Here is a 16,765-nt window from a genome sequence, read left to right on the forward strand (position 1 = left end):
CCAGTGTCCCGCTGCTTCCAGGCTGTGCCAGCTCTCAGGGCCCTCATGCTGGAATCAGACTTGGGCTACATGAACTTGTGGGGAGGTGCTCATACCATTCCAAACCCTCATAGTTCCGAAGATGAGGGCCTGAAGAGACAGAATGCACACTAGTGGTTGTCTAGCGCTGGGCAGGGCAGGAGGCCAACAGAGTGAGGGTTAATGAGAGGAAGTTTCTTTGGGGAATAATAAAAATATGCTAAAAAATCAATGTGTGGTGATGCATGCACAGCCCTATGAATATACTTGAAGTCACTGAGAAACAGGTCAGTTGCGTAGCATGTGAATTATGTCATTAAAGCTATTGCCATGGCAGAACCAGGGGCTCATACCTATAATTGTAGCTACTCAGGAAGTTGAGATCTGAGACTTGAGATTCAAAGTCTGCCTAGGCTGACAAATCTGAGAGAATCTTATCTTCACTAATCATTGAAATGGAATGGCATACTGCTGGAATGGCAGTATGTGGCTCAGTGGTAAAGTGTCATGTGAGCAAGCTTGAGGCCCAGAGTTCAAGCCCCAGTACAGCACACACACACACACACACACAAGTGGAGGTGACTCAAGTGATAGAGCTCTAGCCTTAAGCAAAACAGCTAAACAAAGCTGAGTATCCACGCCTCACACCTCCCAGCTACTCAAGAGGTTGAGATATTGAAGATTATGGTTTGAAACGAGCCTGGGCAAGAAAGCCTGTGAAACACTTATCTCCAATTAACCACTGAAAAGCCAGAAGCAGAGTTGTGTTTCTACTAGTCTTGATTAAAATAGATGGCACCCGGTCAGCGTTCCAACCCCAGGACCAGCACAAAACAAAACAGGCAAAAAGTCTGTTAACAAGCGAAGGACTATATTAAAAAAGTAAAAAGATATTCTTTATAATATATAATACATGGAATAAATACAGTCACTATTTTAGGTTTACATCTTCTCTGTGCTGAAGAAAGAAAAATGTGCTTTGAGTTCTCATGCATTAAGCTTTGTACAACTCTTACTCAAGGCACTAGCTGGCAAGGTAGGTATTTTCCAATATATAGGGACTCGGAGAAGTTAAGTACCTTGCCGCAGGTCAATTGTATCTTAAGTAGCAGAGACTAGATTTTAAACAAGATTTGTCCATCTACAAAGAAAGTATTTTCCAATTATACCATTTGGTCTTTGTATTATAACTAGTTTCATAATTTCATTTCAATAATGGAACTAAATCTAAAACAGATGCTTCATTTGGAACAAGATATAACTAAAAACACAGAAAATTCTATTTTAGTGTTGTGTTTTTACTTTTTAAACGCACATAAAAGTACCCTAGACATTTACCAGTTGTCTTGGAACACATTTTTATCCATTTAGAGGATAAATTTCAAAATGTATGCATATGAACATATTTAATTAATGTTTAATTAGATGTGCTAAAATTTTTCTGAAAAATAAGGCAATATCATTATCATATAGCTCAGTATTATCTTGAATGATGTAATAGTTTGAAAATTGACTTGGTTTTGTTATGGCCTGTAGTTTAAACAATAAGCCTTATGTAATCAAACTAGGTGAATCGTATTGCCCTCTTAAACTATTTCTTGTAATCCACACAGCAATTAAAACAAGCTGATGTTGTATAATTATTTCATGGCTGATATGATTCTTCTATAAAGATAGGTAGCTTTTATAAATTTTATATTACGTAGCTTCTACTTCTTGATATTAAGTATTTTTTCATTATTAGTAATCTAAGGAAAACACAGTGGGCCATCAGTCAATTTACTATTACAGTAATCTTTCTTTTTGCCCTAGAGAAGCAGAAGTGCTCAAAGTTTACACTCAAGTCATGTTGTGAGTGTCCTGGCTAAGGGCACTCGTTTAGGATTAAAAAGCCAGACATCAGGCCTCCCATTGTAGCTACTGGAGATCTTCAGATCTCAGCCCAGACAGGAAAATCCATGAGACCCTTACCTCCAATTAAACACCAAAAAGCCAGATGTAGAGCTTTGCCTCAACTAGCAAAGTGCCATCCTTGAGCAGAAAAGCTAAAGGACAGCACCCAGGCTCTGAGTTCAGACCCCCAAACCAGCACAAACTGGGTCAGGAAAACAACAGCAAGAACAACGCTTAGTGTGGTGTTAAATAGTTGCTTGTCAATATTAGGGAGTACAACTTACATCAAGAAGCTCATAAACAACAAACTTCATGTCCCCTGTGGTGCTAAAAATTCCTAATAGAATAAAGGGTTTTTTTTTCCTCTCCCTGTCTTTTTGGAGTATTTTGTGATTAGTACTGACTTATACCTGAGATACACACTCAACCCCCAAACGATTCATGCACAGAGACATGTATTTTTATATTATATTCATTAACACTTGCCTCCAGCACTATATTTTGAAGTGTTTAGTAAACAGTTTAGAACTTCACAGAACATGTACTAGGACATTTTTAAAAGTCTATCAGAAACTGGAGTGACTCCTTTTTGAATAATGAATCCTATTAATAGAGGGTTGTAAAGTTCTGTGGGAGTTGCTGTGGCAATGGCTTTAGTTTCCTTCCTTGTTCTTAGAGTATAGAAGTCTATGTCTGTATTAGCTTCTTCGTCCTATCAAGAAAAATTTGATCTTATGAAAACTTTATGTTTTTCAAGATAAAGATCTCGTGTACTGATGGAGTAATATAGGTGTACAATCAATATGCATATAGTTCTTTTAAAGGATGCAAGTTTTTGACTATTACATAGAAGTAAAAAATTCATCTAATTGATTTATGTATCATGTTCATTTTTTTTCTATCACTGGGGCTTAACCTCAAGGCCTTCCATTCTTGCACGGTGTTTTGCTCATGGCTGCCGCTTTCCCGTTTGAGCTTCCAGGACCGTGGCCCGCACACCTGTACTGACCAGGGGAATAACAATTCTTGAATTCCTGTGTCTTGTTTTGAGTATTGAATTGTCCTAGGAAATTCGCTAAAAGCTGTTGGCGCCACATAGATCCCAAACAATCCCAGACAGGGAATTTACAAACCCAGGCCTACAGTTGTAAATTACACTTGCCATGGCCACCCCGGCTGGGGCTCATGATGAAAGTGGGATACAGGTGAACTCGTCCCCGTGCTGAGAGCAGCCGGGGCTCAGAGGGGCAGGGCTGTGTTCCCCCGAGGCAGGGAACACCCAGCCCTGCTTCCTTTGCCCTCCAAAGCATTTTCAAATCTACCACAGTATTTTCAAGCCAACATCGACATCAGATTCCAACTCTAGAGAAGATAAATAGGATGTTTTAAATGCACAAATGCTCTTCTGGGATGCAGTTTTTATAAGGACAGCTTTTGGGTTTAAAGCAGACTCTTGACAGTAGAATTGTAATTTTTGCTTCCTGGGAGGTTTGGAGAGCCAAATCCCGAGGCAGTTATTGTATGAAAGTAGAAATGTTTTATATTGCCTAATAGTGAAGCCTAAGAAGTATTAATGAAGAAAAAGTATGCAAAGTAGGAAGTTTATTACATGTGTGATTAAAAATTCTTTTAGGGAATGAGTTTCCTTCTTCCTTGCCTCCCCGCTTCCTCCCATCCCTCCTTCCCTTCCCCCGCCTTTCCTCCCTTCCCATAAGTCTAACATGTACAACAAATGGCCCACCCCCATGTTTTGGAGCGTGCCTATGGCCAGCCTGGGCCCTCGGGATTCACAGGAGGATCATGTGAGGTTCGAGGTCATCATTTAACACTCGGTGATGCTAAGGAAACAGCTAAGCAATGATAACATATAAGAACTCTCAGTAGACAAGGCACAAGTTTCCTCACATGTGCTCCCATTCCCTCCTCACCATCCACTCAATGAGAGAGAAGGGATTTTAAAAAGTGCAAACAACTCAAAGAGAAGAGGAGAGCATTTCACTAAAAATGGAGGAACTTGGCCAATGTCAGGGAGCTGGAAATGGGCATGAACAGAGAGAGAGAGAGAGAGAGAGAGAGAGAGAGAGAGAGAGAGAGAGAGAGAGAGAGAGAGGGAGGGAGGGAGGGGAGGGAGGGAGGGGGAGGGAGGGAGGGGGAGAGAGAGGGAGGGAGGGAGGGGGAGAGGAGAAGAAGAAGAAGAAGAAGAAGAAGAAGAAGAAGAAGAAAGAAAGAAAGAAAGAAAGAAAGAAAGAAAGAAAGAAAGAAAGAAAGAAAGAAAGAAGAGGAGGAGAAGAAGAGGAAGAAGAGGAAGAGGGTGGGAAAAGAGGAAGAGGAGGAGGAGGATGGGGAGAAGAGGGGAGGAAGAGGAAGACAAAAGCAAAGTTTAATATCTGCAAGACTGACTTAGTTGTGCCAAGCCATAAGCTTTAGTAGCAGGAGTCACATCAAAGTCATCAGCATACTGAATAGCCAGACTTCAAACCCATTTTCCTCCAGACCCCCAGAATGCTAACAGCCAGGTTTACCTACCCAGCAAGAAACTGGGGGATGCTGATCCGCCCGGGAGGTAAGATCTGGGTTTGTACTTGGTTAAGGCTCCATTTTAAACTGGAAGTGACAGGTGATCAACTGTGGCTTGAATCCAGGCGCTGCCTTTGGTAACCTTGGGTAACTTCACCAACAACTTGATCATCAAGTTTTTCCTTAAAACTAGGAAACATATTGTAGAATTGTGGTGAAGACAAAATGTGTTGTGTATGTAAATGCATCTAGGGGAGATTTAAAAAATCATTTAATAAATGGCAGCTTCTTTTTTTCATTAGTTTCTGGTGATCAATAATTACAGTAAAAGTAAGTCCTCATGGAATAATTAACTTACTCTGGCACAATGACCTTTGGCCGAAATTACTCTGAGAAGAACATTATATTGGCTTGCTTCAGACTCTTGCTAAGTGGCCTGGCTGCTGCCAGAGAAACAGTGCTTTAAACTAGACATATGGATTTCTGTCTGAGTATGATAGATGAGAGAAGACAACAGGAGGAAGAGAGAGGCTCAAGAAATGGGGGGGGCGGGGAGGGAATTGATTTTGTTTTCATCTAAGAGCTCTGTCATTTTTCTTAGATTTGTCATCGTGTCTTATTTGATCACTTGAAATGTAGATGTCTAACACCTCTGCCTACTTTACCAGAGCATCAGGTTTTATGGAGGAATCCCAAGGACTTGGAGTCAGGAAAGAAGGAGCCAGTATTTGGTGTCTATTCTCCCCTGAAGAGCAGCTCTGACAATGACATGGCATCAGAGGGACACACAAGACGTGAGGGAGACATCACACAGCCTCCTTGGAACTCCTGTCCTGGGGCTCACATTCCTCTGAAACCTTGAAACCCCAATTTTAACCCAAATAGCTGGCTCATGATACAGCTGTTTATACCCCTAATTCGACAAATAAGAAAATGCAAGCCAAGAGGCTAAATAATTTGCCCAAGATTGAATTCTTAGCAGAGCCAGGATTTGTGCTCCAGTGAATCTTGTTTCTAAGTCCATCTACTTTTTTCATTCTATCATTCTCTCTTTCCCCAGACATGACTCATTTTTATGAAATAAGTGCATGCAAGTTCTTTGTAAGGCATAATGGAGTGCATAAATCCAAGACATTTTAGGTATTATTTAAGATTTGAAAAGCAAAAGATACTGGAACGTCAGAGGAGCAGTGATGGTCCGGTGCATTTAGTTTGTTTTCTGCCTGTGGAAAAGAAATGATCATGAAACCATTGAAATGTAGAAGCAGAGACAAATGAAATGTAACAAGTTTCCGTATTTCAAGAGAAAAAGAATACAATTATTTTATAGAAGTAGAGATTGCTGAGTTTAACCATTTGTTTCCTGCATTATGAAGTTATGCAAGTACGGTATGATTTTGCTGGGTAAAAACAGAGAGGAGTTAGTTAAATAAGGATCCACCCAAATTTGGATCCTAGCCACTTAAAGGATGACTGAGGCCCAGTGTCAGACTTTACTTGGGAGCTTGTTGGGGGGCTCACCTGAGTCAACATGAGCCTTTGACCCCAACTCCCCGGGTGAAATGTGTGCACACTGTGTGCCCTTGACCATAACTTCAAAGTTCAATGCCAGAGAGGGTAGGAAACTCCATGAGACTCTTATTTCCAATTAACCAGCAAAATGCTGGCAGTGCCATATTGCCAGCTGTGAGCAAAAAAGCTGAGTGAGAGTACAAGGCCCTGAATTCAAGCCTGGTACCGATGCAGGCATGTGCACAAGCACATATACACAGAAAGAACATACAGATTCAACCAGCATGTATGAGTGCTTTGTGAATGGCTCTGTGCCACATATCAAAACATAGGCCTCTTCAGGGAAGCAAGGGCACCATAATAACATGCCACTTGTGTCTAGTGGAGATCATAGCACAGGCGTGTGAGTGGAGATCATAGCACATGCATGTCAGTGGAGATCATAGCACATGCATGTGAGTGGAGATCATAGCACAGGCGTGTGAGTGGAGATCATAACACAGGTGTGTGAGTGGAGATCATAGCAGAGGCGTGTGAGTGGAGATCATAGCACAGGCGTGTGAGTGGAGATAGTGGAGATCATAACACAGGAGTGTGAGTGGAGATCATAACAAAGGCATGTGAGAGGAGATCATAACACATGCATGTCAGTGGAGATCATAGCACAGGCATGTGAGTGGAGATCATAGCACAGGCACGTGAGTGGAGATCATAACATAGGCATGTGAGAGGAGATCATAACACATGCATGTCAGTGGAGATCATAGCACAGGCGTGTGAGTGGAGATCATAGCACAGACATGTGAGAGGAGATCATAGCACATGCATGTCAGTGGAGATCATAGCACAGGCATGTGAGTGGAGATCATAACACAGGCACGTGAGTGGAGATCATAACATAGGCATGTGAGATCATAGCACATGCATGTCAGTGGAGATCATAACACAGGCATGTGAGTGAAGATCATACACAGGCATGTGAGTGGAGATCATAACAAAGGCATGTGAGAGGAGATCATAGCACATGCATGTCAGTGGAGATCATAGCACAGGCATGTGAGAGGAAATCATAGCACAGGCGTGTGAGAGGAGATCATAGCACAGGCGTGTGAGTGGAGATCATAGCACAGGTGTGTGAGAGGAGATCATAGCACAGGCGTGTGAGAGGAGATCATAACACAGGCGTGTGAGTGGAGATCATAGCAGAGGCGTGTGAGTGGAGATCATAACACAGGCGTGTGAGTGGAGATCATAGCACAGGCGTGTGAGAGGAGATCATAGCACAGGCGTGTGAGTGGAGATCATAGCACAGGCGTGTGAGTGGAGATCATAGCACAGGCGTGTGAGAGGAGATCATAACAAAGGCATGTTAGTGGAGATCACAGCACATGCATGTGAGTGGGGATCCTAGCACGAGCATGTGACTAGAGAACACAGCACATGCCTGCCAGCAGAAATCGTGGTTGTCTGGGGAGCACTGAGGACACATGAGGGAAGAACCCTCATTGTAACTCCCCACGGAGGTTAGAAAAAAACCAGGAGCTTCCCTAAATGCATCTGGCAAGCATTTCGTCTTCCCTTAAAGAAAATAAATTCCCTTAATAAAGCCAATGGAGGCAGGGTGGTGGCGGGGTGGGCTGGCGAGGGGTGTGTGATTTATGACGGGGTGAGGAGAGGACCTGAAAGCTCCACACTCCTCCTTGAAACCGCTCGCTCCAAAACCAACTTGTACATTGGTTTCTCTTTTTGTGCCAATCTTACATTTTTTTAAGAAATATAACTTTTATGAATATCATCATTAGTGCTATAAGCACAGGGAAGTATAAGTTAATTCTACAGTAAAGTGATTATTAAATCCATTAGTCATATACAGGGAATCCATAATTAACTTATTCTCCAGCATCAAGTAAATGATTCTACTGTGTGCTTTAAGAAAGCAATTGTTCACTAATATGCAAAATACAGCAGAACTATTAGATCATAAAGCTATGCAATCTTATAATTAAATTATAAATTTTACATATTTTAATAATGTGCTTTATATACTTTAATTGTTTTCTACACAAGATTAAAAGGAGGTGCCATGGTTTTTCCCAGACATATTATATCTTGACCTGAACCGTGCAATACTTAATAATAACCGATGAGTGTCTGCCCAGGACGGCAGCAGTCTTTCAGTGGTGCATCAGATATTTCTTTGGATTATTGCACAAGACTGAAATGAAGTTATGCATTAGTCTTAAGTGAAATTGCCCTAAACCCCGGGGCTTTCTTTGTTTTCCCCCTTTTGCTGTTATAATAATAGCCACTGTTACCCACACACTTTTTCTGATGGGCCCCACGCCTGGTACCTTGGACGCATGTGTGGGCAAAGGCGATGTGCTGGGCACATCCTCTGCAGGGGACCTGTGGCAATCTATTGCTGTTACTGCAATTCGCATTAAATAATGATGCCATTATTTTCCATGTGCAGAATTAAATGTGTTTGAAAGATCTGGGAGGTACGACAGATCTATGTGAAGGGGGCTGCCGCTTCTTTCACATTACAATGGCTTCAGAGGGACTTGTGGTGCCAACTCCCCTCTCTTGCCCTGGAAAACGAGCGACCCTGTCCTGGGGCAGCTCTACTGTTTCAACCTGCTCTTTGGTTTCACGAGCGATGTTCCCTGGAAAGATCCCCTGCACCCAGCAGAGTACATGGCCCATTCCTTCCTCTGTTCATCTACAAACACTGGGAGTTTACCAAGTGCCAGGCCCTGAGATCCACATTGGAGACACCAAGATTAAAACAATGAGGCTATTTGATTTGGGTCCACGCAGTGAGGTGTCACCAAGGCTAATCGAGGATGCCGGATGTGGCAGCCAACTAGTCAGCTAGGATTTCCTCAACCAGAGCTGGGGAGGTTTGAATGACAGAGATTAACTCCTCCCAAGGCTGGGAGAGTGGACGTCCGAGATGAAGGTGTTGGTGGGATTTCTTCCTGGCTTGCCCATGAACATGTCTTGTCCGGTCTGGAAGCCGGATGGTTTGTTGTCTCCTCCATCAGCCACTGAGAAGGCAGCATGTGATTTGTCCTCCCTGAATCTCATCGCTCACTTTAAAATGAAGTTGATAACAGCCCTTAGCGCTTAGAATTCTTACATGATTACTTAATAATAATGCAAGACAAGCTATGTCAACACTCCCTGGCACATCACGGAAGCATGGCGATTACTATAAAGCCTCCTTCTATGCAGAGAAGTTGAGTCAGGTCCCCGTGGCTCTCCTAAGTTCCTCTGTAACAGTCCCTCCTTGTCCTTGCCTTCCTTTCTGCAGTTTCAGCTACCTACTGTCAGCTGTGAGCAGAGAACACTGGATGGGCTGAGAGAGCTTTCATTCCCGTAGCTGTTGTCATGACTGTTCTAGCTCGTTAACTTCTTACTGATTCTCCATGGATAGGAAGAGCAGTCCTTTGGGAATCTTGCAGCACTGCCGTCCCAGGTAAGGACTGATGCTGTGAAATCAGACTCATGACACTTCCCTTCTAGAAAACTTTCTGTCTGAGAAAAGGAATGGGGATTCACACACACACACACACACACACACACACACACACACACACACACACACGTTGCACTGAGTGTTGCATTCGAGGCCTCGGAGCAGGAGCTGTAGAAAGATAATCAGGAATGACCACTGTTGGTGGTACGCTGTGCCGGTGGGTTCCTCACAGAGTGCTTCCCTGATCCCCACAGGGTCACGAGAAGGCTCCGCAGGCAAGGACAGGCCGTGGCCCTGGTCACCGGAGGCTTGACTCTGTCACAGGGCACAGAAAAGGTGGTGGCAGCGGCAGCGGTGGGCAATTCTTTCTAAAGAATTAATCACATCATACATGGACCCCACGTAAGCTCTCAAAGTGGACGGACGTCTAAGCTCTGGGTCAGTGGGCACTGTGGGGAGGAGGCAGGCCCTATCAGGCCACTTTATGTGGACTTGGGCCAAACGCGGCTTCCCAGAATCGACAGAAGAGCCAGCACTCGTCCAATCCCTCAGTGCTGGACACTGAACCATTCCTTGAGTCAGACCCGATGCTGGCTCCTTGGAGATTGAGTCCTGTCCTGTTTATATAACAGAAGCTGATAGATAGTGACTTCATAGTTGGATATTTATGAGAGGTTTCATTTCAAATAATACAGTTCTGGCCTGTGGCAATGCGAAGGCTCTTACCCATTATTACTCCGAAGCTAAATCTTGAGGATATTGTGACCGTAACTGCAGGGTCTGTCTGATCTACCCGGAAGAACTAAAAAAGTTAATATTTTTTCAAAGCAATGAAAGCTTTATTATAAAAAGTCTCATTAGGAAGTTGCCTGTCCCTAAGATACATGGGCTTTCAGCAGGTCAGGCAGATTTTAGAAAAAGAAGAGCAACTTTTCATACTCTCCTTTCACCTTCTCACTTCCATCACACAACAAGGTAATTAAGAAGGGAAAAAGGTCTCTTTCTGACTCCCGCAGAAGCCAATACCTTCCTTGACCTCCAGCAAGGACCTAGGTACCCTAGGTCCGAGAGAGCTAATGAATTCCGTGCTTGGCTGCTGTGGGATGGCCCAGGTTGTGTGAGGGACAGCCGTCTGCTGACAGAGCACTGAGGCCACGATGGCCTCCTCGGGGTTTCCCATCTTCCCAGTGTACTGGAAGACCTTGTGCTGGATCTGAGAAGGTGGGCAGATGCATCAGAGACCCGGAATGGTGCTGAGGTGAGCAGAGCTACCCTGAGGCCCTGCCCCTCTCCTCAAGACAAGAGGAAGAGGAAGATGACACCCAGGCACCTGCACCACGGGGCACGTGGCTCGGGAGAGAGCATGAGCGGAAACGGAGAGAAACTAGGGAGAAGGGTTCACGTGTGGCAGACAGCTTGGCAGAGGGCTGAAGGTTTTCCTCTTAAAAACGACAAGTTAGAATGTTGAACAGGGCTGTGCTTCACTCTTGAGGGGCAGTAAGAGGAAGTACACCTGTCGTTCCCAACCCTCTCCCTCTCCCAAAACCCACAGTAAAGTCCCAGCAGCTTCTGACTATGACGTATTCGGAGATAAGGCCTGCCTGCCTGCCTGCCTTCTTTCCTTCCTTCCTTCCTTCCTTCCTTCCTTCCTTCCTTCCTTCCTTCCTTCCTTCCTCCCTCCCTCCCTCCTTCCTTCCTTCCTCCCTCCCTCCTTTCCTTCCTTCCTTCCTTCCTTCCTTCCTTCCTTCCTTCCTTCCTTCCTTCCTCCCTCCCTCCTTCCTTCCTTCCTCCCTCCCTCCTTTCCTTCCTCCCTCCCTCCTTTCCTTCCTCCCTCCCTCCTCCTTTCTTCCTTCTCCTCTTTACTCCCTCTTCCCCCTCCCTCCTTCCTCTTTTCCCTCCTTCCTTCTTCTGCATCCCATGTTGCTGGAGGTCATAGGTGAGGAGCAGCAAATTCAACTACTGGTTGAGATGGCGTCTGGTGAGGTTTTATCCTGCAGTGGCCTCAAACAGCAATCCACCAACCTCTGTTTCCAAGTAAAGTAGGATTGCGGACCTGAGCCGTGTTGGTGGTTTCTTCCTGCCCAGACTTGTACCTGGAGCATGGTCCTCCTATTTTATGATTCCCACCGTAGCCGGCTGGCCGGCACAGACCACCAGCCCTGGCTCTGGTTGAGCAGGAATGGGGTCTTGTGTATATGCCTGTGCTGGCTGGCATTGTGATTCTCCAGTTCTCAGACTCAATTGCTAGGAGTACGGGTGTGATGCCCGGGCAGGTTTTAACTTTAAATCTCAAAGTTGACAGGGTGTGATGAACACCCAGACGCCTCATTTCCCTCTGCCACCTCCCTGCCCAAATGGCTCCATCCTTCCTGTGTCCCCAGGTGGCTGTGTGGAAGGGTGCTGTGGCTTGTGTGTGGGGGCAGTGTGCTCTCCGAAGGCTGATCCTCTTGGATCCAGCCATGAGCAAGAAGACTGGTTTCTAAGGGAGCATTTGCTCAAGCAGGAGGCGCACGGGAAGGCGATCTTCTGTCTCTACACACTCCCTGACTATTTTCTTTTAGTAATCCTATTTGGCACACTTTTGTTTTAATAAGAGTTTGGGAATGGTGTAAATGAGGGTTAAAACTTCATTATGGGGGATATGTGGTTTAGGGACTGACATATTAATTAGGAATTCCAGAAACTCTTTGCATTCTTAGCAGCAATAATTTACTACTTAAAGTGCCAGGAGAAAGCTAACGGGTTGTATTTTGGGCTGTCAGACTAGATTTTAGTGTTTGCTGAGCTTTAAAAAAAAAGAGCATCTGGTTTTGGAAATGGAAACCCAGCCCTTGACAATCACACAGTCACTCTTTGTTTTTAAGGCTCTCTTAAATCAAGAGGTGGAGAGCCATTAGGACCCAACAAAACCCAGTTAAACTAGAAACTGTGAGTTCTGGGTATTTATTTATTTATTTATTTACTTTGACCAAGCATCTGCCTTTGATTTTTATATTGCAACCTCCCATCCAGTTCCAATAGAAAGAGATAAACTTTACTGAGCATGAAACCATGTGTGGGGAGCTGTGTCAAGGTTACGCACTCCCAGCACTGTTGTGTTAAATCGTGGCATGGCGTGGCAAAAAGAGACCCAGGGTTCAAACCCCAGCAGGCTCAGGGAAAGCTGGCACTGCAAGCCTCCCCTCAGAGCTGGCCTGCTTCTTCTCATCAACTTGTGTGTGTCTGGGTAGTTCAGTGACATTTCTAAGGTAGGAAGGAGAAGGAGGCATGGTCTCCTTATTACTTGCTTTAATTTTCTTCCTAGAATTGTTTACCTCAGATTCTAGAAACTTCCAGCTACTTGAAACAGTGACGTGGGTAGTGTAGTAGACAAAGCAAGGATCCTGAGCCCAAACAGACCTATTTTCCATGCCCAACTCTGCCACTTCCCTATTGTAACCTGTACAGCCTGCAGTCTGCAGCCTGCAGCCAGCCACTTAACATCCACAAGTCCCTGCTTCCTCACGGGCACAAATCACTGCCCTATGGAGTTATGCCGAAGGCAAGAGACACCTGGCATATGGTTGGCACTTAATAAATTGAGCTGTTGTCTGGCATTGGTGCACTGTGGGTACCTCCTTTTTTATAATGCAAATCATCCAGTCCAACTAAAATATGAGGGAATCTGGGTGTCAGTGACTCATGTCTGATATCCTAGATACTCAGGAGGCTGAGATCTGAGGATCATGGTTTGAAGCCAGCAGTGGCAAGCAATGAATTCATAAGATTCATCTCCAATAAACTACTTAGAAACAGCCAGAAGTGGCGCTGTGACTCAAGTGGTAGAGCACTAGCCTTGAGCACAAAGAGGCTCAGGGACAGCGCCCAGGCCCTGAGTTCAAGCCCCACGACTAGTAAAAATAAAATTAAGTATCAGGGAAGCTGCAAATGAGAAAATGTCTGCGTGGTGGTGATTTCTCTTAGTATTCTCTCCAGAAAACTGCATCCAAGCTATTTTATGCCTGTGTTCTGCTCAGGAAACATTATAAAATTTTGAACAATCAGCACACGAGAGCCGGTGTGGTTGAAGCTCTGTGAGCTTCTCTGATGAAGACAGAACTTGCTTGTCCTTTATATACTCTCTAGGTTGGTAGAGTAAGCACACAGAAAATAATCTGAAATACCTTTACCACTGTTTGTCTGAACACACGATTTACCTTTAAAAAATGCAAACGGTGCGTGACCATGGAAGGCATTGTATACACATAAATGCGATGTAGGGTCATCTCCTGTGCAGGGCGGACAGTGGTCCTGTGCCTCTGTCCTCTACCTTTTCCAAAGGAAAGCATCATCTCACTTGAGCTGTGTTCTTGGAGCAGCCAACCAGGACAAAGCCTGAAGTGGGCTGGATGCCAGTCTTCATGCCTGCCTATGCAGGGAATTTCAGTTGGAAAGGTGAAAAATCTGGATCCTTTAGACTAAAAAAAAAATTAATGGCTTCAAAAATCCTTTGGGGATTACATGTCTGTAATCTGGCACTTGGGATGTCGTGTGGAGTGATGCAAGTCTGGGCTACATAGCAAAGTCCTACCAAAAATTAGAAAGGAAAAAGGGGAAAAAAGAAGGGATAAAAGGGCCCTTTTAGAGGAAGAGTGATAGATGTATCTGATTTGGTAGTCATAATAAATAATAAATAAAAATAAAATCTATAGGGGCCGGGAGTTTGGCCTAGTGGTTAAAGTGCTTGTCTAGCATGCATGAAGACCCGGGTTCGATTCCTCGGTACCACATACATAGAAAAAAGCCAGAAGTGGTGCTGAGGCTGAAGTGGTAGAGCTCTAGCCTTGAGAAAGTCCAAGAACAGTGCTCAGGCGCTGAGCTCAAGCCTAGGACTGGCAAAAAAAAAAAAATAAATAAAATCTATAGATGCTTCTGGGTCGAGTTCTGAGGTTGACCAGCGCTGGCAGACTGAAAGGCTGTGGAGGCCTGGGGGCTGTGGGGGCCCCAGAGGCCCAGGCCACGGAGACTGCCGGTACCAGTGTGTGTCAGGGGGTGGTCTGGTCACACAGGGGAGCTGTCATCCTGCAGGCTGCTTCTATCCAGGCTGGGCGGGGCCACACTGTCACCTGGGTACTCACTTGGAGCGGTCATGGGACGGAGGCAGAGGGCTGGAAGGGCCTCTGGTCCTGGCTGTGTGCAGCACCTGATATCAGGAGCATCCTGGCTCCTCAGCTGGTTGCACCTCATGAGGTCTCAGCTACCTCTCATTCCAGTTTTCTGAGGTGCACGCATAATTATGTATCTAATTAATTAGCACCCATTTGTAGGAATTACCATTACATTTCCAAAATATTTTCGTATTTATGACCTCATTTAATCTCTTTTTACAATCTCACAGACCTATGAGCTAAGAAGGGTGAATAGTTTTGTTCTACTTGATATATTAGGAAGCCTAGGCAAATAGAGATTAAGTTAATGGCAGAGTCCAGGTCTCTTGACTCCCATCTCTGGGTTCCTCCACTAAATTAAGCTGGATTAGTCTTTTGGGATGAATGTGAATGGGTATGCAACTGTATGCTTTGTGGGGAAAAAACTGATAAATTATATTAAATTACTACAGGAGTAGATAAAAAAACAAATTTCTATTTCCCATGCTGTGCATTTGCCTCTCAGTCGCACTGTGAAGTGGGTTAGAATGTTCTGTTAGGGTGTAAGCAATGCACAGCCCGGAAAAGGTACATCTCATACTCTTCTAAATGGGTAATTTCTCCCGGGACTTCTTTACATTCTGAAATTTTACTTTATTATTGCATTCTAAGGTTTGTGGCTCTAAATGCCACAGCACGGGAGTCTAACTTTTATTGGTGATATTTGTGGTTATCACTTTCCTTTGTCATCCCTCCCGTTTCCTTTGTTTTGCTCCATAGACACGGTTTGATTTATGAATGAGGGCTTTTTGATTCTTTGAGATATATTTTGGAGAATTGGTTCAATAACGCCTTATTGAAAAGTGAAATCCATTGGGGACAGATCTTCCTCTAAAAAGAAATTTCTCATCGAGACCAACTGTTTATTCATCCGTCATGCCACATTTTTGTATTTTATGTGGATATATCCACATGCTTTGTTTGTTAAATATGTCTATGAAACTCTTCAGCCTGAGCAGCTGGCTTTGAGACTTCTATGGTTTGGAGATTGAGCAGAGTCTTATTCCACAAGATAAAAGGCGCAGTGTGATCCAACTTGACCTACAGAGAGAAGGGCCAGTGTGGAAGAATCTATGGAGATGGGATGAAAAAGGAGTCTCACGTGAGAGTATTTATTCATCTTAGGTGTGGCTCCAAAGAGCTCCCGTTTCTCCCTCCTCCTCCCTCACAGAGTATTTATTCCCTGTGAGACTTGGCTTCAAGAGCTGTCCAGGAGCTCTGCTGCCCACTGCAGAGGCCCAACTCTGGTTGCAGGTGAGCCTAACTTCCTGCTAACCTAGGATGGCTTTTTAGTTTATTCGTAGGCCTTAAGACGTGGTGTCCCGCACAAACGCTGGCCTTGATCTTGAAACCCTCGTTTGTCATCTCGTGCCTTCTTGTTGTCTTGCAGTCAAGTCAGCAACACACATTTGACTGTTCTTTCCCGGCACTCATGCGGAAGATTCAGTGAGACAGAGGGAACGTTCGCTTTCTGTCTTCTCTATTCATTAGTCATGCTCAATAATCACAGCCAGTTGGACTCCTTCCTTCCATGTGGCCGACGCACTGTATTTATCCTCTCCCTCCAAAGATAAAGTTTTCATGATGCTGTTTCTTTTCCACCAAGGCATTTGGTTTCTGCCTTCTCATCTGGCTTCCCACCAAAAGCATCTGGAGCTTGGACAACACACGCCATCCCTGTTACACACCAACTACCTTCTCTTCCTTTTACACAGTTGTCTAGAAAAGAGGTGGAGGCAACCTTTGCAGCTTCAAAGTACATTAGCCATGTGTCTGTAGAGGGTGGAAAGAACATTCTGTGTGGAAATGAAACTTCCAAGTGAAAATGAAGGTTTAAGTGAGGAGGAACAAAGTTCTGTTTATGGAGGGTGTGTGTGTGAATACAGAGGTCTGAACTCAGGGCCTCCTACTAGCTACTCTACCACTTGACCAATGCCTCTCAACTCTTTGATCATAGAGACACCAGTGTATGTCCTCCAAGGTCATGGAGACACCGGTGCACGTCCTCCAAGGTCGTGGAGACACCGGTGCAGTCCTCCAAGGTCGTGGAGACACTGGTGCAGTCCTCCAAGGTCGTGGAGACACCGGTGCACGTCCTCCAAGGTCGTGGAGACACCGGTGCAGTCCTCCAAGGTCGTGGAGACACCGGTGCACGTCC

Source organism: Megascapheus bottae, chromosome 29 (assembly GCF_031878675.1).
Source record: "Megascapheus bottae isolate mThoBot1 chromosome 29, mThoBot2.hap1, whole genome shotgun sequence".
In the NCBI taxonomy this organism is placed as follows: domain Eukaryota; kingdom Metazoa; phylum Chordata; class Mammalia; order Rodentia; family Geomyidae; genus Megascapheus; species Megascapheus bottae.